General features: G+C 34.1%; 1 protein-coding gene and 1 pseudogene across 4 annotated transcripts in view; one reads left to right on the top strand and one right to left on the bottom strand.

Annotated features, from left to right (window-relative positions):
• TCF12 (transcription factor 12) overlaps positions 1–26,032 on the bottom strand; it is a 373,959-nt gene that overhangs the window by 299,632 nt on the left and 48,295 nt on the right. The window lies entirely within an intron of this gene.
• Positions 25,325–25,747, top strand: LOC114206432 (proteasome maturation protein pseudogene; annotated as a pseudogene).

Genomic DNA, 26,032 nt, shown 5'->3' with positions numbered 1-26,032 from the left:
AAATTACATGGCTCAAGTTCACTTGTATATTTTATGAAAATAAGAACTATAGTTACAAGCATAATAATTTAGCTTTTTGGTATGAAAAAGAAGGGAATTTGATAATGCCAACTTGTTACTATCTACATATCTGGATAAACTGACCAGGTAAGAAAAATAAATAAATCATAATATACATATGAAGACTGGTAGACTTGAGGGAAGTAATATTAATTTGCCTTCTGACTCACACTTTTAAATAGTCCTTTGTAATATTCCTCATTCAATTGCCTCATTCTTAGTGCTTCCTCTTCACAATGTCTAAGCTCACTTCCTAAGGGTTTTCTTCTTGCAGGAATCAGCATTTATTGACCTCACAAAGTACATACAACTGCTGTTGTCAGCAAAGAACACAGAGTTTGGAGAAAAGCATCACAGAAGCATTGGAAGCGTATGAAAGTGTAGCTTTCACAGAGTAATGTCTGTAAAGATCTGGGACCTTAAATTTAAGAAATAATGAAGATTGTTCCTGAAATCAATATTACACTATATGTTAACTAACTAGAGTTCAAACAGAAATTTGGAGGAAAAAAAAATACTGAAGATTGTGAATACTGCAAAAGAAACACAATATTCCAACCCAAGACTTCATTTCATCTGATTTCATCTGATATTTAGTTTATACAACTGAGTGGAAAGGAAAGTGATTTCTACCACATTTACTGGTATTTACAATACGAAAGTCTGAGTATTTTTCACAGTGTCTTAGAACAATCTTATAAAGGTTCTTACAAACAAAAGTGCAAGCCTCTTGAGGTCGCCTGAGATCTCATGGGACTTTTCATAATGGGAGGGTGTTAATCCCCAATGCCCTGAACTATTTCCAATATGGATCATTAGTTTCTGCTTACCTAAATTCCTATTACCATTCCAACTGGCTCAAATATTTGTCACTTCCTGTCTTGAACCACAGTCCATGTACTAATTATTAAGTAGGCAAAGCGAAGTGGCTTCTTTGGGTGCCTATACACCACCAAAAACATTTCATACAGGGGCGCCTGGGTGGTGCAGTTGGTCGAGCATTCAACTCTTGGTTTCAGCTCAGGTGGTGATCTCCGGGTCCTGGGATTGAGCCCCAAGTCAGGCTCTGTGCTCAGCAGAGAGTCTGCTTGAGATTCTCTCTCCCTCTCCCTCTGCCCCTCCCACTCATGCTCGCTCTAAAATAAACAAATCTTTTTAAAAACTCAAAAAACATTCCATACTCCTTGAGGATCAGTAAAACAGTAGTTTAAGACAATTCTATCTTAACTGTTAAATTTTTTACTATCATTTTGTATGACACACAGAATGTTCTGATTATAACTTTACACAGAATTTCCAGGTTTTATCCATGTCAACAGACCTTATCAATGATGAACTTAAGTGCTAACAAAGCTATGAAACTACAATTAAGGTTTTATTTCATACCATGTTAGTAACCAAACCTGAGCAAGCACAAGGATGAAACATAGCTAAACGGATCCAGTTCACCACTCCCCGTCCCTATCATCCACATGCACACACACATTTTCCCTCACTCTCTCAAACACACACACACAAACACAATATGCACATGCGTCCCTAAATCTGTATATACATATATATACATGCATGCATACTACATATTTATTTCTATATATACACATCATCTCAATCAGACACACATATGATTCATAAAGATCAAAACAGAAAAATAGTGTATCTTTCTTCACAGAAATAGGTTCTCAGATCCTTGGGAATATTAACACAAAGACAGAGAAGTCCAAATCCCTTATTCAAAAATTCTAAAATCCAAAAATTTCTGAAAATCAGTTTTACATAACTTATTTAGTGGTAAAACCTGAAATGAACTGAAATGAAGATAATTATAGCCCTCATTTATTCCACTCAATGTGCATGTCAATATGTTTCAATTCAGAAATACTGATGTATTTGATTATAAGATTTTACCATAGATTCCTCTGGGGGAATGTTACATAGTATATAGTATATACTGCTAATTCAGTTTTTAAAATTCAAGAAATTCTGGATTCTTTTTTTTTTTTTAAAGATTTTATTTATTTATTTGACAGAGAGACACAGCGAGAGCAGGAACACAAGCAGGGGGAGTGGGAGAGGGAGAAGCAGGCTTCCCGCTGAGCAGGGAGCCTGATGTGGGACTCGATCCCAGGACCCCGGGATCACCACCTGAGCCGAAGGCAGACACTTAACGACTGAGCCACCCAGGCGCCCGAAATTCTGGATTTTAAAGCAAATCCAATTTTAAGGTTTGGGGCTAAGCAACTGTGGAGTAATACTTTTATTTTATTTTTTTTTAAGATTTTATTTATTTATTTATTTGAGAGAGAGTGCGCACGAGCATGCACATGTGCACATGCATGTTAGACCGGGGGGAGAGGTGGAGGGGGGAGGGAGGGAGAGAGTCTCAAGCAGACTCTGTACTGAGTACAGAGACCAATGCAGGACTCAATCTCAAGACCCTGAGATCATAACCTGAGCAGAACCCAAGAGTTGAACACTTAACTGACTAAGCCAGCCAGACACCCCAAGTAACACTTTTATATTAAAAAACTATGGTTTATATCATTATCTGCTTCCCCTCTACAGTTTTCATTCATTACAATCTCCCATAAATTCTAAAGGAAGGAAGAGAAGAAGGTAGGGAGCCACAATGAGGTTCATGTTTTTAACTCCTCTCTTTAATGCTTATTAATCTCCCTTTTGCCAATGAAGGATTACCTTGGACTACAGGCAGCAATAGCAGCCAAAGGGTGACTAGGAGAGACAGAAGTAACAGAAGAGGGCTGAAGACATTTTTAAAGTTCACAGAAAATATTTGAGCCAGGAATCTTGAATCCTAAGAATTTCCCATATTCTTAATGCCATTATTTCTAACAGTAACAACTTTGCATTAATAACAATGTTTTGATTGTTTTCAAATATGTCATTTGACCTTCATACTCTGTAGTCACTGTATATAACTCATTTGTAGAACTGTTACCTATTTTAATCCCAAACTATCTAAACCGTACAGCATACCTAATACCTACCCCAAAGATAATTCAGAAGGCATATCTACAGCAAGAAAACCAGACGATGTATTATAAGATAGAATATAAAAATTTTTTCCATTAGCAGTCCTTTGGGATTAAATGATACTGTTTACCTCTCAGATAAGATTTTGTTTTGAATTAAATCAACTTAAATCACTAGTTAAGGAGTTTCCATTTCATTTGTTTTCTACATAGAATGCATTCTTCTTCCTTGAAACATTAAAGTATGTTCTATATAATTAAGATGTAGATAAAGGGTTTTCTTTCTTTAAAATGTAATAACATTTAGGGGGGTGGGGGGATGGGTTAGCCTGGTGATGGTTATTAAAGAGGGCACATTCTGCGTGGAGTACTGGGTGTTATGCACAAACAATGAATCATGGAACACTACATCAAAAACTAATGATGTAATGTATGGTGATTAATATAACAATAAAAAATTTTTTAAAAATTATTTAAAAAATGTAATAACATTTAAAGCAATAATGTGCTTTAATATTTACCGAAGTTAATTTTGCAAATCTGTCTGAAATTGAATGACCTGGTTATTTCATTAACAGAAATAAATGAAGCAGATATTATGTCATTGCAAGGCAAACCAGTTCCTGAAGTTCAACAGGCTAATTATTGATTTTATGGAAATCTATAATTACATCTGTATTACATGTAATCACCATCAAAATCAATAGAAATTTTGAATTTACCTATATTTTTAAAGCATAAGGATTCTGAACCTTGTTGTTTATAGCTTTTTAAATATGTTAGATCTATAAAATGTGATTATCTAAATTAAATTTAATCTAGTGATAACAACCAAGAAGCTTAGAATTTTTAATTATTCAGCATAATCATGCTTTACTTTCTTTATTCTTTTTACTTTTTAATCAGCTCCATGGACTTATATATGTCCTGCTCACCACTGTATCTCCAAAGTCTACATGAGTGCCTGGAGCTTAGTAGACATGCAATATTTACTTAATACATTATTTAATAAGTTAAATCTAAATTTAGAACTGGTTTTATACATACTTTCTATAAAAAAAATCTGTTTGACGCTTATTATTTCAGTAAACTCTGATGAGTTTCGTGTCTTATCAAATGACATATAAATGCATGTTGTTAGATGAATCACCATTGGGCCTGATTACTGAAAATACAGAAAGATGAAGACTTGTAGCTCTCAACATAGATAAATCCATAAAAGTGATGACCATGTCATAGCCTACTCTTCCACAAATGTCAAAAACCAAACTCGAGCTCTGGGTATTAAGAATTTAGGTAATTCAATAATTTATTAAACACTTATCTACTCTGTGGTCAGTATTATGCTAAGCACCCCAAATATATATATAAATAGTATCTATGCTCAAGAAAAGCACTATTGTGAGAGAGGAGAGCCACATGAGTAAATAATCAAAGATGACTGGCAGGATGGACAAAATCTTACAGGAAAAAAAAAAGAGTGAAATTGGAGGTCATGTTCACAGATGAGATGACAACTGATCTGGTTGTCACAGGAATGTGGCATAGGATGTGGGTGTTGAGAAACTGCTAAGCCCAAGGTGTCAGAGAAAGGCATTATGAACAGAGGGCACAGCATGAGCAAAGGTACAGAAGAATACACACACACACACACAGGAGAAAGATAATAAAACATTTTAAAAAACAAAATAACATTAAACTATTTTGATATGGACATCCCTTTTTATACAACATTCTTACAAAAGCATTTAACAAAATTTTCACCAATTGCTATTCTCGTAGGAATCTAAAATTCCAGGACTAGTGTAAATTTATAATAGTCCCAGAAAAGTAACTCAATCTATTATCTAAAATAAATAGAACAGATCTTACATCATTTACTTTGATGTTTAAGCTCAAGTCAAAACCACATGAGCAACAGCTTCAAATCCTTATCTTTCATTTTTACCACTCTCATGAACCTCATGTCATGTCACTTATTCTAAAACTCACGAATTTCAATTCTTTCACAGCTATTAACCTTGTCTCTTCAAAAAGGACAATTTCCTTAAAAGCAAATAACATTTCATAATAGTCTTTGAATGTCCCAGATCTAGAAGTATAGTGGATGTTCAATTAAATATTTATTGATTAAATGTTTATTGAGATTGGGATTTTTACCTTTTTAAAGCACATGCTATTTTAAAATATACCTGATATTATATAGACTTGCAGCTTTTCATTCTAGTTGACCACACTAAGAAAACCAGAAAACAATGGGAGTTAGTTTTTAAAGAATTTTTAATCTGCATCCTATCATCATAACTGGGCATCAGATTTGATTATAACCTTGTCCTTCACAGATAATTCTATTAGTCAACCAGCTTAACTTGGAGCAAACACAAGTGAGACCCTGAAAGTGAGGTTTGCAACCTGTAGTTTATACACTAAGTCGACACTTTAAATAAAATAATGCAACATTGAAGTTTAAATGTTTTTATGCTTCCCAATTCTCATACTACCATGAAAAACGAAAAATGTAAGATAAAAGATTCTTAACTTTTCTGTAGAAAAGCACAAACAGAAGACAGCCCAAAATATTTACTGAAGGAGTAAATAAATATAACTGGAATTAAAAATGCACTTAGACTATTCTGATAATAAATGATCACTTCAAAACCATTTGGTGGGGAAAAGTATACTTGCTGAGATTCAGCAATAAAAGGAACTATTCTTTTTATGACTGAAGGATAAATGTGTAATTGTAAAGGTGATTATGTTTGGAATATTGGGTAGTAATCCATGAATATACCCACGTATTTTTAAAAAAGGAACAGGTTGGGGTAAACACTTGCTAAGAATATGTGTGAAATAATACACGGTACTATAAATTTGAAAAATATAAAACTAAGGATATTTCCCTATAAGGAAGGGAATGAATTCATTTACTAAAAAGCTTTGATTATATTACAGGTATGCTTTGCTTCCAGAAATAAAAAGATTCCTAGAAACTGTCTATAAAGTGATTTTAATAGAGAAAATTCTCATTAATTTTAAAACAATTTTTAAATATTACAAGGCAGAATTTAAAAGAGAACAAAAAAGATAAAAGATTAACAAAATCCATGACAAAACTATTAAAGAAATAAGACATTCTATGAATATGGAAGCTTTCTAATGATTATTTAGACTTTAACTCTGGGTGTACATTATGAGAATTTCATTCTAATCTTTCCATTCTACTGATGGCTCCAACCCAAGTACACTCTTAAAAAAAAAAAATCAAGCTTTTAGCTTCTTGAGCAGTTTATTTCAACTGATTATTTATACAATAACCCTGGCTATCTCTGGCTATACCTGAAGTCTTGATTTGTTTTGTCTTTGTTATCCTTTGAAAATTCTTAATGATAAAGAAACTAGGGTCTACTGTTTACCAGGTTAAAAAAAAAAAGTATCTTCAAAAAAGGATTACATGGTTTACACAATAATATAACCATGTGCTTCTGAAAATATAGCCAGTGTCCATTTCCACTCAATTTATACCATGATCTATCTATGGAAGGAATATCTTACTCATAAATGAAACTGACCTGGGTCTACTCAGCCAGCTTTCCTTTCCGTTTTCCAGCAAGCCAGACTGTTGCTATATAATTACTACCTCAGAAGCAGTAAAGTCTGTTCGTTTAAGCTGCCATCTCATAAACACTAGAAGCTTCAATTTTGTTTCATATGCTACGGAATGTATAATACCTGACTTTAAAATGCATGAGCCAACTTTTATTTTTATTAGTCATCTCTGATTCCTCTACATTGTTATTTCTGAAACCTCAACAAGTCCCAAAGTATCTGATTTAAAAGGTGGCTGAAATCAAAGGCACAGAAAACAGCTTGATCCTGAAAACTAGACCAAGAGTTCTGTATTTCATCATGGAATCATGAATTGCATCCAACAGCTGTTCCACTCACCGGCTATTTTAAACCATTTAATATGATCTGTAGCAAGACTAATTCTTTTCTAAATAAGCATGTCAACACTTACACCAAAACTATGCTGTTCTTCAAAATTGTCTCCTTGAAAAGCTTAATATTTATTTAACTTACATTGCCATTTTTCAAATAATTTCAGAACTTTCTTTTCAGAAATCTCCATCATTGAAAATTTACTAACCACATAAAGAAATCACTCTCATTACTGTGTAAACACTGGATTAATACTCTTGACCTGGATTTTTCAGTTTCCTTCCTTAGCAGCTCCTCTATTCCCATGTTTCCTTATATTGAACCCCTGCCTTTTTCTTTCTTTTGTATTTTTAAAGAATTTTTAATATTATTCATTTATTTGACAGAGAGAGACAGTGAGAGAAGGAACACAAGCAGGGGGAGAGGGAGAAGCAGGCTTCCCGCCGAGCAGGGAGAGTGATGTGGGGCCCGATCCCAGGACACTGGGATCATGACCTTAGCCAAAGGCAGATGCTTAACCACTGAGCCACCCAGGCGCCCCCTTCTGTATTTTTAAATCAACACTGAGAATCCATAGGGTGGGAGTGAATCTTTAAGAGACCCAGGGGTATGGATGGTGGAACAAAAGAAAGAGATCTGGAAGTAGACAATCATTTTCAGGCTTCTTACTTGCTAGGACCATGGGTAAAAATGTGCTAAAGGCCATGAATATTTTTTAGAAAAACATTAAGTTGTATAATGTCCACACTTTCTCCTGAAAAAAAAAAAAAGAAAATATCTTCCAAGCCAACAGTTTCCAAGTTAACATTCAGAGGGATTAGACAAGGGATGTCTCCAAAATGTTAACTGAAATCAATATTTTCTGAGCTCTGCCCATCTGGAGGTTAACCTGTATCTTACCTTCTTTCCCTCCAACATATTCTATACTCCTTATCACTCTGCTCATCACACCCTGCACTAAGATTAACTTCCTCCACAACAGTCAGTGCTCTAACTTGAAGCCAGCCTAAACTACTAAGATACTCAAATACAAATGAAGGGTGCTCAATAAATATTTCCAAAATTGGACTTTGGTGGAAGGGCTATGAAATCCCAAGTATTTCTGGTAGACTAGGCAACCTCCCCTCATAGCTGCTATTAATTAGCACAGGTGCCCTTTTATCCTCCAATTTCTAAAATGGTAGCATATTTTTAAGGATGGTTGCGGGTCAATAACCAGAGTAGATGAGGGCAATTTGGACCATTACTAAGCAATATAACTGGGTAATTCATTTAAATCACAGGTATGAAGAAAAATGTGTATATCTTAAGAAAACAGCTAAAAGCTCATTTTCAATAAATAAATAATTAAACTGCTTAATTTGGTAAGATTAAGTTGGATGGGCTTCCTTTTGTTTTGTTCTTGTAATGCTGTTTTTATAACTTGAAAAAACAAGATCCCTTTTTACACCTCAATATATTAATATGTTCCATGTAAATATATACACATTTTTTCGAAGCCATATTCTCTCCTTACCTGCTAATGGGCAATTAATTAATTGTATACATGCAGATTCACTTCTGATTGCTTTATCTCAATAAAGAGATTCAAATTCAGTTATTTAAGTAAGGTATACTGAGAAAATGAGGTACCTACTAAAGATTGTTAAAAAATACGTATAAAACAAAGTAGATAACCAAACAGGTGCTGAGGTTTTTGAAATTCAGGCTTAGGAAAGAATATTAAAAACAGGCCTTAGAAATAAGACTCCTACGTCCGATGTGGAAGGGAATTTAGATTTGGACAGGATATTCTAATCTAAGTCAGAGAACTCAGCTATGCTCTACCTTGAGTTTTGAAAAGCACAGTTAAGGATCAGAAATAATCACTGAATAAGTGAAGATCTTCCAAAGTCTCTTCCTTGCTCACACATGCAAATCTGTCTCTGGGTCCATAATGGGACAGGAGTTGGCATCAATTACTTTTGAGTCATAAAATCAGAAAGGTAGTAAGCAGATGAATGAAGAAGACATAAACCACTCAATTTGCCTGAGGCAAAAATGAATATGACCACTCCACTGAAACTCTGAGGAGGGAGTCCCGAAATGTTTTTAGTAACCAGAAATAACGTAAACAATAAATAAATAAACAAATTAACTGAATGATGCTCAGCTAATTAGAAATGTGTAGGGGCGCCTGGGTGGCTCAGCGGTTAAGCATCTGCCTTCGGCTCAGGTCATGATCCCAGAGTCCTGGGATCGAGCCTGGCGTCGTGTGGCGCTGCCTGGTGTCGGGCTCCCTGCTCGGCGAGAAGCCTGTTTCTTCCTCTTCCCACTCCTCCTGCTTGTGTTCCTGCTCTCGCTACCTCTCTGTCAAATAAATAAATAAAATCTTTAAAAAAAAATGTGTAAAATTTTCATAAATTATTTGTCTTAGAGCTTTCTTTATTATTTTGGGTTAAAACCCATGAAACTACATAATGACCTGTATTTGTTTGCAATTTTAGTTGCCCAAACCTGTTTTTCCTACAAAGTAAAATTCCACAACTGTAAAACCACCAATGGGATTATTAGAAATAAAAAAATAAATAAATAAGCATCAAGGTTCATACTTTTTATATTTTTAGATACATATATTCATATTTCCATCTTATGGACACCTGCATCTTAAGATCTAGTGTGACACAATCTATCAGCACTTTCCCAACTACAAAGAAAAATAAGAAGTAGTAGAATCCAAATATATATTACATGCCAAAAATGTCAAATCTCTCAGGAATTGGTTTTCTTAAATAATCATTAAAACATAAAACTCTTAGAAGAAAACATAGGCAATAATCGAAAAGAAAATATAGGCAATGTCTTTGACAAGGGCCACTGCAACATATTCCTAGATAGGTCTCCTCCAGCAAGGGAAACAAAAGCAAAAATAAACTCTGGGACTACACCAAAATAAAAAGCTTTTTAATACCCAAAATATATAATGAACTTATACAACTCCACATCAAAACCCCCAAATAATTTGGTTAAAAATGGGCAGAGGACCTGCATATTTTTTCCAAAGAAGATATACAGATGGCCAAGAGATACATGAAAAGAAGCTCAACATCACTAACCATCAGGGAAATGCAAAACAAAACCACAATGACACATCATCTTAACACCTGTCCAAATGACTAGAATCAAAAAGACAAGAAATAATAATTGTTGGTGAGGATGCAGAATAAAAGGAACCCTCATGCCCTACCAGCGAGAATGTAAACTGGTGCAGCCACTGTGGAAATCATGGAAATCAGCATGGACGTCCCTCAAAAAATTAAAAATAGAAATACAATGTGATGTACTAATTCCACTTCTGGATATTTACCCAAAGAAAACAAACACTAATTTGAAAAGATATATGTACTCCTATGTTTACTGCAGCTTTACAATTGCCAGGATACAGAAGTAACCTAAGTGTCCATTGATAGATGAATGGATAAAGAGGATGTGGTGTATTTCTTATACACACACACACACACATGGGAATATTACTTGGCCATAAAAAAACAATGAGCTCTTGCCATTTGCAATAACGTGGCTGGACCTAGAATATATCATGCTAAATTGAAGTAAGTCAGACAGGGAAAGACAAATACCATTATGATTTCACTTACATGTGGAATCTAAAAAACAAACAAGTGAATAAACAAGCAAAAACAAAAGCGGACCCATAAATACAGAGAACAGGTTGCCAAAGGGGAGGTGCTGGAGGAATGGGCAAGTGAATGAAGGGGAAGAGGAGATACAGGCTTCCAGTTTTGGAATGAGTAAGTCACAGGGATAAAAGGTACAGCATAAGAAATAGTCAGTGGTATTGTAATAGCGTTGTATGGTGACTGATGATAGCTACACTTGTCGGTCAGCACAGCACCCACTTGTCAAATCACTGAAACTAATATACACCTGAAACTAACGGTAACATTGTATGTCAACTGTAATCAATCTACCAAAAAATAATAATAATTAAAACATTTTGCACTAAGCAATATTATGCATTTCCCAAAACTAAAACATAAGGTAATGTACATTTTAAGACTTGATTCTTATAATTAAAACTTTCTATTTTGATCAATTATAGTTACATTAGTACACGGTAAGGAATGCAAATGATTGAGCATTGCACCTAGTTCACATCATTTTATTTATAAAGAAAATATTAATTTAAATGTTTTGTTAAGGATTTGTAAAGAAAACCCTAGGGATAACTTGAATTTACACTAAGTAGATAATCAAAGACTAAAGATAGTAGTATTTGTGGATATAAATGAATCTATATTTCCTCTTTTTATTAATGTATCCTAAGCAAGAAATTTATATGTAAATAATTCATGAAAACTCATCTTTCTTTTCCAATCTTTGAACAAAAAGGAAAACAAAAATTAAAATCATTCAGTATTTATAGTTACCATCTGATCTGGTTAAAAGATTGAGGAGGTTATATTTTAGCTAGATTTAAAATTATACACTTGTTTAAAATATAAGATACAGAGAGTTGGAGAAGAAAGATAAAAGATATGGAGGAAAAAGCTAAATGGCACCATTAGGAAGCAACCAGATATGCCCACCTGTCCTCCTAAAAAAACAGACATGTACAACAAAAGGCAAGGTCTAATCCAAAAGTCAGTACCATGAAAAAGGTAGGAGTGGAGGGAGAGAACTATGTTAGATTTAAAAGACATGAGGGGAAATAATTATCAAATGCAATGAGTCATCTTGGATTGGACCCAGTCTGGACAGATCAACTACAAATAGTATTTTTAAGAAAAATTTTAGGTAAGATTAAAATCTGCTGACACATGGGAAAGCCAAAACTCTTAATTAAAAAAGGCATATACTAAAATAACAGGTACAATCGTATGATATAATTTTAGTAAAGGAATGCATGTGTATATACATAAATACAGAAAAACATCTTGAAAATATACTAAATTATTAATGGTGTCATCTCTCTGTGGTAGGAATATGGTATTTTTAATTTCTTACTTTTGCTTTTTAACCTTGTAACTTTCTGTAAGTATTTATGTATGTACTGCTTTTGCAAAGTTGAAAATATAATTTGAGGAAAAAATATACATGCTTTCCTCCAATACATGACAAGAATGACATTTTTTTAAATTCCAGAATCCACAACTATACTACATCATTCATTACATAATATACATATAGTAAATAATATATATTTGTCAGCCACCTTTTTAAAGAGCTAATTTTGGTGATGGCTGTCTTAAAGTGCCAACAGAAAAAATAAGTAGGATACTCACTCATCTAATAATGTAGTCATCCTAATGTGAGTACTTTATTTAATAGTAGGTGACTTATAATCAATGGCATGTATCTGCCTCAACTGAGAAAATAATCTTTTTCAGATTTCCCAAAAGAATTAATTTCAAAAAGTAACATAACTTTAAAGTGTAAAATGTGTGGCTTTTAAGCAATAAAATCTGTAAGCTGATTTGGGAAAAAAAATACATAGATTCACGATCACACAAATAAGAGGCACATTTCCTCCACACTAATCATTTAATAATGACTTACCAACATAAACTTGAGTTAACATAAAAAAATCAAGATCAATTAAATATTATATTAAAATTTAATTAAATTAATTCCACTAAATTAAAATTTAGTGGAAATAGTGTGTATAAAGAATGCTTATGTATAAAATTATAGCTTCAAATATTTGTACGAAAGTTCAAATGTTAAATTAAAAAAGAAAAGTAAAAATAAATACAGGGTCATGAGTTCAAGCCCTGCATTGGGTAGGGTCTTAAAAAAAAAAATCAAGTCTCAAGAAGATGGTATGTCCTCCTCAGCAGGAATAGCAGGAAAAATCACAATATTTCAAAAATAAAGATTACACTAGAAAGGCAATAAAAAAAAATCTAGGCAGACATGTTTGTATGAATTAACAGCATGTCCCTAACCCCAACCAAATGGTTGAGACATGGGTGGCCAATCCAAGACTAATCAACTGGCTTAATAATCACCAAATGCTCTCCTGTAAGTTAGACCCAAGAATTAGACACAAAGATAATGCTTAAGCTGGAGGTCTTGTAAATTTGGGCAAAGCGAAAAAGAAGTAAAGGAAGCTGGTCTGTAAAAGGAACAGGAGCAAAAAGTAGACATCCACCTGGGAACCTGAATTTAAGAGACACCATGTGTCCCTAAAAGAGAGAGAAAACAGACTCTATTCCTACTTTTCAATGCCTGTAAGACCTAACTATTTGTATTCATGTTGGATTCCCGATGTCTATCTTTACTTGAACAAGCCTAAGTGGTCTTTTTTTTTTTTTTTGGCAAACATGTGAGCCTCTACTATAACAATTTTATACTCCCATGGCCATTTTCATTCTCCACAAACAACAAAAAACTCTTAAGGTTTCAATTAGCATCTATCCGTATGCAGGTAATTCTAAAAATATAAAAATGATCTTCTAAGCACTATATGATAAGTATCAGACATTTGGAAACACCTACCACTATAATAAGCTATCAACCTAGTATTTTAGCATATTAAAATTAAATAGGTTAAGTCAATAGCCATTGCATAGGTAGCAGAAAGGATATGAGAATCATTAAGATAGATAAGTTTCATGTAGCTGGACTCATACCATATGTAGTGCCTTTTTTCCCTTGACTTGATGCTTTTGACATTCCATCATGTAAGCATGTATCAATATTTTATTCCTTTTTGTTGCTAATTTTCCTTTACATGAATATGGTGTATATATTGTGACATGATTTTTAAAAATGCATTCACCAGTTGATAAACACTTAGGTTGTTTCCCATTTGGTATTATCATGAATAAGGCCACTACGAACAACAAAAACCTGTGTACACGTGTTTCATTTCTCTTGGATAAATTCCAAGGAGTGGGAATGTTGAGTCATATGGTAGGTGTATGTTGACTTTTAAGAAAATGCCAAACTGATTTCCAGGATGGCTGTGTCATTTTTCATTTCTGCTTGCAACATGAAGAGTGTCAATTGCTCCACATCCTCAGGAACACTTGGAATTACCATTTGCTGTTATTGTTGTTTTTAATTTAGCCATTCTAATCATTATGCAATGTTATCTCATTGTGGTTTTAATTTGCATTTCTCTGATAACAATGTTAATGACACTGAGCATATTTACAAGTGTTGGCCATTCATAGATCTTCTTTGATGGGAGTGTCTTTGATCCTTTTTTTTTTTTTTTCAGTTGGGTTGTCTTTTTTTTAAGTTCTTTCTATAATATAAGTCCTTTTTGAAATATAATATTGTGCAAATTAAAAATTCAAAACATTTATATAGTAATAGGAACAGTGCTAAGAATTTTGATGCATAATCTCCGTTACCATCACATGACAAAACAAAGTAGAAATATATAAACTTTTTGTTTATATATTGTTTCCCAGTCATATACTTTCTTATTCCTCCAGCTAGTTTAAAGATGACTATTCAGTGTGTTTCTCTCAGGTACATTCTACTTCCAAATATATTCACATCATAAGTCAGAGTCTATCTCCTCTATCATTCCCCATTTCTCAGGAATGCATGGTTCACAATAAGTAATACTGAATGATTCAATGTATTAACTAAATTAATTAAAAAGAATTTTGCTTGGGGGCTCAGAAAAGCCAATAGAGAGATACTTTAAATAAAGTCAACAGAAAATCAAAGTAATAAAACTCTGACATACAAAAAAAGTGATTCTGTAAGAATTTCAAATAATAGTATGAGTAAATACTACTATGCTTTCAATAATCTTTATAGTACAGTAGCTTCTGATTCTGAAGACTCATTTTAGGAATATAAGACATGATAAAGTAAATCAAACTGCTACCACTGAACACAAGAAGCAGAAGTAGGAGTCAATAAACACAAGATAACAGTAAAAAATCAGTGACCTAATAAGCAAAATGTGAGCAAATCAAAACTGCATATTCCATAGGAGAATTATTAATAGATTAAGAACTCAAGGGAAAACCCATGTTCTAAAGTGCCTAGAGTTATACTGTCCAATATAACAGATACCAGGCACAGTGTGCCTGTTTATATATAAATTTTAAATAATTAAAATTCAAAATTCAGTTCCTCAGTTGAACTAGCTATATTTCAAATGCTTATTAGCCATATTTGACAGCACAGATTAAAAAAAAATTTCATCACTGCAGAAATTCTATCAGACAGTACTGGCATAGGATATTCAGCAGGCCCAACTAAAGAGCCTAAGGGAATTTTATTCCATTCAGATTTTTTCCCTATAGGAAATAGAGCATTTTACTTTAGTATTTTATTAGTCTTACTCAATACTCTTAAAGAATTATTTATATCATGCACGTATACTATCCCCTAGGAGGTAACCACAACGTTGAATTAAGCTTTATCATTCCCATGTTATTTGAAAATAATTTTACCAAATGTTTCCCTAAAAATATATTTGTTTTGCCTGCCTAATTTTATATGAGAATCACACTTTTTCTTTACACCATTTGCTCTTTTCACTATTTCCACTTACTCTGAAGTTCACTCTCATCCATCTAAATAACTCTGCTATTTGATACACTACACTACAAAGATCCCAGTTTTATTCAGAAAAGCTAGACCTAAACCAATGAAATCACCACCTATATATCAAAGCTGTGTAAGTTACAAATAGAAGGTGTAAGTTACAAACAGAAGGTTCCAAATGATTCTCTATAAAACAAATGAATGTTTTCTCATATACATTTATAACTGCTAATAAACAGAGAAAAACCTTCTTGTGCATCAAAGACAGATCTTAGATGCTACACACAAATATATCTTTTCTGTTCTCTTTTTAATTGAAGAGCAGTGGTTATCAAAGTAGGTTTCCTCAACTAGCAGCATCAGATCACAGGGGAACTTGTTAGAAAGACAAATCCTCTGCCCCAACCCAAATCCACAGCATCAAAAACTCTGGGGATGGGGTCAAGCAGTATCTGTTTTAACAAGCCCTCTAGGTGATTCTGATGTGTTGCCAAAGTCTAAGAACCTCTAGAGAAGTATCTCAACAATCAGTAGAGACAAGATGTTAAAAATATGTACAAATTTCTAACATTTAACCAATAAAAACTCAATTACCAAAAATTGATTACCCCTTTTCCATTTGTTGAATTTTACAAACTTCAGCTTACTCTAAAATATTACATTCAAAATAAACTGGCCAAAATACTCTCAAAAAACAACAAAGTTACTTACCATCTTAACTATATATGTATACTTATAGTTTACTTTCTCTCCATCTCCCTCCCTCCTTCTCTCCCCCAACACTCTCTCTCTCTATATATATAGTTTTTATTCTAAGAGTGTCCAATTTTTTTTAATTAGCCATTTTCTATTTATGGTCTCTCTCTTTTTTAAACCATTTTTCCCATATGCACCTTGGCCTGTTGCCTTTCTTTGGCAAATGCCATCTATGTGTCCTGTATTTCTAAACAGGGAGATTTTTTTTTCCTTGACAACTTTTTAAAGGCTCTGTATGTATTACAGCTCTCAACCCATTGTTATACGCTGCAAATACTTTCCCAAATGTGTAGTTTGACCTTATACATTTTAACTTAGATTTATACATAGAGTTTGGCTTTTTTAAATTAAAAATATTCTAGCCCCCTATAAATACAAAACAATATAAAACTCATGTAGCCACCACCCAGATGTTAACATCTTACCATATTCATTTCAGAGTTTAAGACAGAATATTACCGATGATAGTTTTTTAATAGAGTAAAATCTTTTTGTATTTTTGAGTTTTTTTTAAGATTTTATTTATTTATTTGAATGAGTGAGTGAGAGAGAGAGAAAGAGATCACGAGCAGGGGGTAAGGGTAGAGGGAGAAGTAGACTCCCCACTGAGCAGGGAGTCAGATGTGGGACTTGATACTAGGACCCTAGGATCAAGACCTGAGCTGAAGGCAGATGCTTAAACAACTAAGCCACCCAGGTGCCCTGAGTTTTTCTTTTAGGCTTAGTTCTTTTTTACTCTAAAATCAGACCAACAGTCAAATTTACTTTTCATAAAGTTTAACATACGGAAAATTTCAAACATATATAAAAAGGTTTTAAGTATTATCAATACGTGTCCTACCTTGTTTCAACTGTACCAGGGGTCAAAAAACTTTCCATAAAATGCCACACAGTAAATATTTCAGGTTTTTGCAGGCCCATGGGTCTCTGTTCCAATCACTCAATTCTGCCTCTGTATCCAAAAAGCAGCTGTAGACAGTATTTAAATGAATGTGTGGCTATGTGTCCATAAAACTTTATTTACTAAACAGGCTGCAAGCTAAATAGGGTGTAGCTTACAGCCCCTGATCTATATCCCTCCCCACTTCCTCGTTTCTGTATTATCTTGAAGAACCTCCCATATAACATTTCATCTCAACTGTAAATACTGCTGTACCTCTAAAATATAAAGGCTCTTTCTTATTACATGAAAGAGTTAACAAAAACTTAATATAAATAGCCAGCATTCAAATGTACAATCATCTCATAATTTTTAATTTTATAATCTGTTTGCATCAGGATCCAAATAAAGTCCAAGCATTGCGTCTGCTTGATGTCTCCTCAATCCCTTTTAATTTTTAGGAGCACAACTACAGTACATTAAAATTATTTTTCCCCAAAAACTTATGTCCAAGTCTTAACATCCAGTACCTGTGAATATGTGATCTTATTTGGACATAGGGTCTTTGCAGATATAGTTAGGAATCTCAAGATAAGAGCACGCTGGATTTATAATGGGCCCAATGCAAAGACTGGTGTCCTTATAAGAAAAAGGAGAAATTTGAGACACTGAGACATAAGGAAACAGGCTACGCAAACATGGAGGCAGAGACTGGAGGTATGCTGCCACAAACCAAGAAACATTAGGGTGCCGAAAGAAGCTAGAAGAGGCAATAAGTATACTCCCTTAGAGCCTTCAAAGGGAGTGTGGCCCTGCCAACACCTTGATTTTGAACTTCTGGCCTCCAGAACTGTCAAGGAATAAATTTGTTATTTTATGCCACCTAGTTTGTGGTAATTTGTTATGGAAGCCCATGAAACTAATTTACCTATTCAATGGAACTTTCTGCAATAATGTAAATGTTATATATCTGCAGTGTCCAATATGGTAGCCACTAGCAACATGTGACTGTTGAGCACCTGAAATGTGGCTTAGCGCAAATGAGAATTTGAATTTTTAATTTTATGTAATTTTAATTATTTTAAATTTTAAAAGGTGTCCCCTCACGCTTTTTCTTTGAGATTTTTATGGGGGAAACTGGTAAGTTGTTCTATAAAGTTTATCACAGTCTAGATTTTTCTGATTATATCTACTTGCTATTACTTAACATTTTCCTCTTCTATATTTTCTATAAGTTAGTAGTTGAATTTAGATGTTTTCTCAGATTGAAATTTAATTCTTTTTTTCTGGGGGTGGTGAGCAAGACTACTCCCCGGATAGTATTTTGTCTTCCACCAGGAGGCAAATGTTCTGGCCGTCTTTCTCTGGTGTCAGTATACACAATGTTCAGTTATATTCCTAAATTTATTAGGGCTTACAAAAATGGTGATACTCTAATTTTATAATTCCTTTCCCATATGTTAGCTAGAATTAGTTCAATAAAAAGAAACTTCATCTACTATTTAGTTGCCCAATGGTACTGATCTTAGAGGAGAGGCAAGATAAACATTCAAATCTTTCCACTTTCAAAATAATGATTGGGGGCGCCTGGGTGGCTCAGTTGGTTAAGCGACTGCCTTCGGCTCAGGTCATGATCCTGGAGTCCCGGGATCGAGTCCCGCATCGGGCTCCCCGCTCAGCGGGGAGTCTGCTTCTCCCTCTGACCCTCCTCACTCTCATGTGCTGTCTCTCTCATTCTCTTTCAAATAAATAAATAAATCTTTAAAAAAAAAAACAAAAAAACAAGGTAACGATTGGTTTATTAGCATTCCCCACCAGTATGACCAGCAATTTTTAGGAGCCATTATGAACTCACGTACTTAAATATATATGCTGTGTCTTAATTTATTGTATACTATCTTTATTAAAGCTCAGACTGCCCCATTTTTAACCATTTTTAATTGAAGAGAAAGCTCTTCAAATTGGACCCTTAGTCTTTCTGACAAGACTATGTAGTCTTTGAAGCTTCCTTATTATCTCGTAAGACAAGATGTTTCAGGCTTATTTTGAAAATTTCCTGCCTCAAATAGGAGATTGGCCATTTTTTCCAAGTATCAATGATTACTTTTAATGAGAAATTAATGTGCAGTGACCTCAATTTGGATGCAAAAAAAAAACTTCTTTAAAAACTGAATTCTAAACTTTTATTAAAATAGTTATTTACAATTGGCTGTTTGTCAGTTAACTGCCATAAATGCTTAGAATTACCTCATATTAAATAGTAGGAAACAAAAAGCCAGTTTTTTGTTACTAGTATATTTTAACATTTTCACACAGATTGTAGAGAAAAACAGACTTTATTAAGTAATTCAAATTTTTTTAGGATGCATTCTAGTAACTTGAAATCACCAAAATTCAATTATTACATCATTTATTGGCAATCATTAAAATACCTACAGTTCACATGTTTTTTCCCCTCACAGTATAGTATGATTATATACAAAGTATAATAAACATATATATAATTATATTTTTTAATATAATTTTAAAAGTAGGTTTTACTAGCAAATTCCAATACATCTTTAATTCTTGCTTTAGACTATATTTTGTGAACTACAAATAAAAGCATATTGATTACTACTATTTTAAATGACCTGTTACCATATCCTAATTATTATTAGATCATGGCCACAAGCCAGATGCTGGTATATAAATACCAATGTCAAAATGAATTTAATCTATTAATCACAAAAGACAGCTACAGACATGTTTTCCACTTGCATGTACACTAAAAATGTTTGCTAAAGGAGGTCCTTTTACTGCAGTATTGCGAACATTTTTCTTAAAAGTAAATTTGAAGGAAACTTTATAAAATTAAACCAAATATATTTTAAGGAGATCACTACTATTCACAATTAAAGAGTCAAGTCTAATGTTTTAGCAAATATATTTAATAAATATATTCTGTAAATGGCTCAACTACAAAAACAAAAATAGCACCTAAATAATCTCATAATGTCTTACCTATCAAGTTTAGTCAATGGTAAATTTATTAACTAAAAATAATCTAGGAAGGGGCGCCTGGGTGGCTCAGTCGCTGAGCGTCTGCCTTTGGCTCAGGTCATGATCCCAGGGTCCTGGGATCAAGCCCCCCATTGAGCTCCCTGCTCCGCAGGAAGCCTGCTTCTCCCTCTCACACTCCCCCTGCCTGTGTTCCCTCTCTCGCTGTCAAATTAATAAAATCTTTAAAAAAAAATCATCTAGGAAGATCTGTGCAAGGGAAGTTGGTATAGAAACGTATGAAATAAACTTATATGTATATACACACATAAATCTCATCTATAACATTCTTAGATGGACAGACGGATGGACGGATGCATGAATGCATGGAAGAAAGCAAGATGAATTTATATTGATACTTCAAATTCTAATTGAACACTGTAGTATTTTGTCCTTCCAGCCTTCCCCCTTTTCATATTTAAAAGTGTCTTCTCCACAATAAGCAATCTGGCTTCCGTTATTCATAAAATACTTATTTACTATTTTCTCAATCCTGGTATACAAAGAATGTACTTTTGGATTTGGTGACCCAGAGCTCTACACAAAAAAAGAAAGCCTAACAAACCAGAGTTCAGTATTTTTTTAAGAGTTCTTTTTGTCTTCAACCTTGAGGCATGTAGTCCAAATACTATGTTCTAAAGTTACCTGTGTTGGGGCACCTGGGTGGCTCAGTTGGTTAAGCGTTCAACTCTTGGTTTCAGCTTAGGTCATGATCTCAGGGTCCTGGGATTGAGTCCCACGTCAGGCTCCACGTGTGGAGCCTACTTAAGATTCTCTCTCTCCCTCCCCGTCTGTCCCAGCCCCTGCCCCATCCCCCACTTTCTAATAAATAAAATCTTTTTAAAAAAATAAAGTTATTGTGTTAGTATCCTCCCCCAACCCACATGTAATTATGCTACTCATTTGAAATTAGTTGAATTCATTCATTTCTGTTTTAGTCCATTTTTGTTTTCATTTTTTTTCTAACTTTACAGATTTTTTTAAACATATGAAACATTAACATAGTTCCAAATGTCAGAATCATACAAGAAGGAATACACAGTAATGTCACAACCTTCTTCATTACTTTAATCCCATGCCCACCCCTCATTCTTTCTACCCTGTTTTTACTCACTGTGTCTGCAGTTTCTGGTTTATTCTTCCTGTATTTCATTTGCAGATATATGTATATTTTCTTATGTTGCCTTCTTTCCTAAATAAGATTGTATAGTATGGCTGCTCTTTTGTACTTTGCTTGACTACATACTTAAACATATAATCCTAGAAATCACTCCTTATCAATTCACAGAGATTGCCTCACTCTTTTCTATACCTGTATGGTGTGTGGATGCACTACAGTTTAATCACTTTCTTCTGTATTAACCTGTAGGTTGTTTCCAATATTTTGCAATTACAAATAATGCTGCAGTGAATAATCTTGTCCATATGTATACTTGCATTGTTGGATATTCAGGGTAAATTGCCAGAAGTGCAACTGCTGGGTCAAAAAGTAAATGTAGGGGTGCCTAGACAGCTCAGTAGGTTAAGCGTCTGCCTTTGGCTCAGGTCATGATCCCAGAGTCGTGGGATCGAGCCCCGCATCGGGCTCCCTGCTCAGCAAGGAGCCTGCTTCTCCCTCTCCCTCTGCTGCTCTCCCCTGCTCATGCTCTCTCTCTCAAATAAATAAACGAAATCTTAAAAAGTAAATGCAAATGTAGTTTTGTTAGATACTACCGAAGTCCCTTCTCTTTTTTTTTTTTTTCCTTCTCTTGTTATACCAATTTACATTCTCACCAGTAATGCACAGGAATGGGTCACAGACATTTTAGTGATGGGGGAAAAAACTTACTGTTAGTCACTACACAAAAGTAACTCACTTCTTTTATAACAACTTCATATAACTCACATACCACACAATTCACAAATGTACAATTCAATAGTTAATATATTCACAGTTGTGCAAACATCAAATAACCACTATCAAATTTTAGAACATTTTCATCCCACAGTACCTCCAAGAAATCCATATCCATTCACTGTCCCTCCTCTTTTCCCCCTCCAATCTACTGCCCATTACCCGCCCTGCCCCAGGCCTTGGTAACCACTAATCTACTTTCTATCTTTACAGATATGCCGATTCTGGACATTTCCTATAAAGGAATCATATAATAATGTGAACTTTTGTGACAGGTTTCTTTCACTTAGCATGTTTTCAAAGTTCATCTATGTTGTAGCATGTATCAGAACTCTAGTTTTTTTTAACGCCGAATAATACTCCATTGTATGGATATACAATGCTTTATACGTTGATAAGGTGACAGACTTCTGGCTTATTTTTTGGCTACTATAAATAATGCTGCTATAAACATTCATATACAAGTTTTTGAGTGGACATGTTCTCAACTCTCATGGGTATATACTTAGGATTGGAATTACTAAGTCATATGGTAATTCTCTGATTAACCTTCTGAGGAACTGCCATGCTATTTTCCAAAGCAGTTCGCACCATTTTACCTTGCCACCAACAACATAATTCATCTCTTAACCTGATTTTTATTATTATTATAAATTGCCACATCACCTTCTATTCCAGCTTTCATAACAAGCACAAACAAAATAACTCTGAATGTGATGACATATAATCAGGGCATTGTTGAGTTCAGATTAGTTAACTTTCCTTGTGGCATCACTGATTTAAATATTAATCAACAATGCATACACACAAGAATACAGAATATAATGGTTGTGAATTAATGTGGAAAGTTTGTATTTACATAGCACATAGTTTCTATTCATTCTAAGTACATATGCTTTTTGATATATTCCACAGATTAAATGTCCCCAAAACATTTCTCTTCACACATACATGTAATGCATGCCTTATGCAAACCACAGTTAAGGAGGATTATTTTATTTAATTGGTGAACTAATTTTGGTCTTTCCAATCACCTGACCTTTGCTCTCACATGCCTGACGAATCCATTAATCCTGAAAGAGAGACTATGACTTGCTACCAAAGGAATATGATAAGACAGAGTTAGTGAATATTCAGTTTCCTATAACCAAAAACAGGATTCCCATGTTGTAGTCCTGCTGTCTTGGGAAAGGACTGTTTGTATTCCTGAACAAACAGATGCCTTTAGCCTCTCAAAAGCCAGTCTTGATAGGAGAGACCATAAAGGTTTAAGGTAGGCCCAAAATGGGAAGAAAGGGGGTGGGAATTACCACCTCTTTCTGATCTCAGGGATTTGTGGGGAGAAGAAGGGACCAAGTGAAGGGGTCAGATGTATGTCCCAAGATGCCTCAGATAATAATAAACACTTCTCATACCTTGCCCTGTTGCTCTGGAAGAAGTCACTTCTTGAGCTGTCCTGCACCAAACTGGGGTACAATTATATCAAAATACTAGTATGCACTGCCATCAACAAAGTATGAAAATACCTCTTTCCTCACAGCTAATGGAATATTTGGTTGTACTTCAAAATTTCTACCAATCTCAAGTGAAAACTAGCATCTTGGTGTAAATTTTAACTTGGACTTCTCTTATTATAAGTGAAAGTGAATATCTTTTTTAAACAAGGAAAAATTTTATAGCTTTTTATGAAAATTGTCCATTTCTTTTGCTTATTGCATCTCTTTCAATTTGGTCTTTTCACCCTCTATTTTTAAAGGTTCTTCATATAGGAGGCATATTAGTCCTTTATCTGTGATAGATAATGCAAATATTTTCTTACAGTTTTGTATCTATCTATTGACTTTGTTATTAGTGGGTGTTTTTGTTTTTGCCATACAAAAGTCTTACTTTTTATTTTTACAGAGTTAAATTTATCAGCCTTTCCTGTTGTTGCATCTAGATTTTGAGTCATAGAGAAAACCTTTCCTTATACCCTAGTTACAGAAGAATTCATCCATGTCTTCTGTTCATATTTGTAGAGTTTCATTCTTTACACTGAGATCTCTGATCCATCCAGTTTTTCTGTATATGAGGTATGAATTTAATTTTATCTTTTTTCCAAATGGTTAACCATTTCTTAAAAAGTCCATTTTACCATAGTGCTCTAATGTGCCAGATAGATCATGTGCCAAATTTCCATATGTTCTCGTGTCTCTAGCTCATTTTTCCTGTTCTATTACACTGTTCTATCTGCATGATATTAAACAAAAATCTAACTTACAAAATGAGACAGACTAGTTGTAGTTTAAGATTCCTTAGACATGTAGAGAGAAAGCAGTAAAGACTGTAATGGTATTTATACTTCTATATTTCTAAAATATAAATCATGCTGATAATTTAATGCACTTCACTTTCTCTCCTGCTACCATCAGCTGCCCTTGTTTTTAGCCAAACCTATTCCCCCAACCTGTGCATCTGAACTATCCTCCTCTCAGCTCAAACTATTCTTCCTCTCCCTCCAGTAACATCAGTTCTTTTTCTCTCTACGAACTCACTTCCATCCTATAAACATGCTATATTAACTCTCAAAAGAGATAAAAAATTAAAAACTACTTCTAACCCACTCACCTCTCCCCATCATCACACAGCAACAGCCCCTTTCCCACAAGAGCAAAATTCTTTATCCCTAAAGAGCCTATATTTGCTGTCTCTAATTTCTTTACTTCCACTCTCCCAGACTTCTTCCCACTAGATTCTTGTTCCCTCCAGTCTACCACAACCGCTCCTTTCAAGGTCACCAATGACCTCCAAATTATTAAATCAAGTGGTCAATTCATCATCTTCATCTTAATTGTCTTATCCGCAGCACTTAATACTCTTATTAGCAGCCCCTCTTCCTTAAAATGCTCTCTTCATTTACCTTCCATGATACCATACTTGCCTTGTTTTCCTATTGTATTTCTGGACAGGCCTTAAGTCTCTCCTGATCATCACCTCAACCTGTAAATGTTGAAGTGCATACGCAGTCTTTTGATCTCTTTTTCATGTACATTCACTTCGATCTCATCACTTTAAGTTCCATATATTCAGATGACCCCAAGAGGATAACCTCCAGCTCACTTTTCTACCAACATCCCAGACCAGAATATTCAATTACCTACTAATATCTCCAACTGGATGTCTAACAGGTATTTAACATGTCTAAAAGTGGATTCCCAATCCTTTTCCTAAAAAAATGAACTGGGCTACTCACAGAGCAAGCTGAACATGAATGCCAGAGGACTTATATCTCAGTTAAAGGACAGTATTCCAACTACTGAACTTTCAATCAGTGGACCTTTTGAAAGTCAGGATCTTCTTGGAAAAGGTTTTCCTTGTATGAAAAATGAACTTTCACCCAGTCATCTTCTTCAATTATCAGAAAAAAATTTCCAGCTCAACTAAAATAAAATGAATCTTTCCACACTGAGAAACATCCATGGTCTATTTGCTCCACTAAAACTACAAATGAAATTCAAGGCAGTGCAGCAGATTCAGCTTCTTCCGTTTCTTCCAACATCAAATCTTTCATTGGATATTTTGAAGGGTAATGATGGGACTATTGGATTTGAAGATATTTTTGACCTGTCACAAAGTAAACTAATGGGAGAAGCACACTTGATGGTGGAATATAAGCTCAGTTTACTGTAATTTGTTGTGCTATTCATGAAAACAGAGGGATTGCATCTTGTCTCTAGTCATCTTTTCACTATAATTTGATGTACACAACATTAAAAATACACATGAGAATTTTTGCCTAAATAGTATCTGTGGTCATTTGAAATATCTGGGTCTTTGCTTAATGACCATGTGACAATTGAAAGCACTAAAAGGAGATGATTTTAAAACACCCAATTATATAAACAATAGTCTTCTATGTCTTTAAAGAATTGTTGCTAATGAGTATTTCAAAACTGTCTACAAGTTCCAATTAAA

The sequence above is a fragment of the Eumetopias jubatus genome, unplaced genomic scaffold (assembly GCF_037043125.1).
Source record: "Eumetopias jubatus isolate StellerSeaLion01/CBP00866 unplaced genomic scaffold, mEumJub1_p1.0 scaffold_7, whole genome shotgun sequence".
NCBI lineage: Eukaryota > Metazoa > Chordata > Mammalia > Carnivora > Otariidae > Eumetopias > Eumetopias jubatus.
The sequence above is the reverse complement of the archived record's forward strand: the minus strand, read 5'-3'. Positions and strand labels throughout refer to the sequence as shown.